At 43.1% G+C, this 1,347-nt stretch overlaps 1 non-coding gene across 1 annotated transcript; it reads right to left on the reverse strand.

Annotated features, from left to right (window-relative positions):
* Positions 1-510: 510 nt before the first annotated feature.
* Positions 511-617, reverse strand: LOC141694251 (small nucleolar RNA R71). Its single transcript, XR_012563572.1, has one exon. It is a non-coding gene; the product is annotated as a small nucleolar RNA R71 (small nucleolar RNA).
* Between the last annotated feature and the right edge of the window lie 730 nt (positions 618-1,347).

Raw genomic sequence — 1,347 nt, forward strand, 5'->3', positions numbered from 1 at the left:
CGCACTCGCAAGAGAAATGTGGATAAAGCTGAGGAAACAGATAAAGCTCTTGACTTTCCGGAGAAGATAGTTTCTGCAGATTCGGATAAAGACAGTGAAAACAAAGAACCTGAAATAATGGGTGATCGTCTACCTCAAGCTAATCAAGCTCTTATGGACTTTTCTCGGCCTAAAATTGATGACATTCAATCAAGCATCATTCATCCGGCTATTGAGGCAAAGACTTTTGAAATCAAGCCGGGCACTATTCAGATGGTGCAGAATTCTATTTCTTTCGGAGGGGCTGCGACTGAAGATCCCAACATGGATATCAGGAATTTTGTCGAGATCTGTGGTACTTTCAAATATAATGGTGTTACTGATGAGGCTATCAAGCTGAGGCTTTTCCCATTCTCTCTGAGGGATAAAGCTAAGGGCTGGTTACATTCTTTACCAGTTGGGTCCATCACTACTTGGAAAGATCTTGCACAAAAGTTTCTGGTGAAGTTCTTTCCAATAGCCAAAACTGCAACTATGTGGATTGCTCTTACTCAGTTTGTGCAGCAGCCAGGAGAATCTATGTGTGAGGCTTGGGAGCGCTACAAGGAGATTTTGAGAAAGTGTCCACATCATGGTATACCTAACTGGATGCTGATCACTAGTTTCTATAATGGGTTGGGGGTCCACTCTCGACCCATGCTCGATCCAGCTTTTGGAGGCGCCTTGTGGTCCAAAAGCTATACTGAGGCCTATAATCTCATTGAAACTATGGCTGCAAACGAGTATCAAAACCCAACTCAAAGGATGATGCCTGGGAAGGTAGCAGGTATTCTGGAAGTTGATGCAGCTACAGCTATTGTAGCACAGCCCAAGGTGCTGACTATGAAGGTCAATTCTTTAACCAACTATGGCGTAAATCAAATAGCTAGTGTCTGTAAGCTTTGTGCAGGCTCTCATGCTACGGATCAGTGTTCTCTTGCTAATGAATCTGTTCAGTATGTGAACAATTTTCAGGGACCGCAGCAGCCTGTGCCCGCTACTTATCATCCTAATAACAGAAATCATCCCAATTTCAGCTGGAGCAATAATCAGAATGCTGTTCAGCAACCATATCAGGAAGGAGGTGTTGCTCCCCCTTCTAGTGCTGATTTCGAGGAGTTAATGCTATTGTGCAAATGTCAGGTTATTTCTATCAAGACCTTGGAAAATCAAATTGAAAAAATAGCCAATGCCTTGCTCAATTGTCAACTTGGCACACTTCCCAGCGATACTGAAGTGCCATGCAGGAAGGAAGCTAAAGAGCAAGTCAAAGCTGTCACCTTAAGGTCTGGAAAAGTTACTTATGCTGAAAAAGCAAAAGATGTAGAA

The sequence above is a fragment of the Apium graveolens genome, chromosome 10 (assembly GCF_009905375.1).
Source record: "Apium graveolens cultivar Ventura chromosome 10, ASM990537v1, whole genome shotgun sequence".
NCBI lineage: Eukaryota > Viridiplantae > Streptophyta > Magnoliopsida > Apiales > Apiaceae > Apium > Apium graveolens.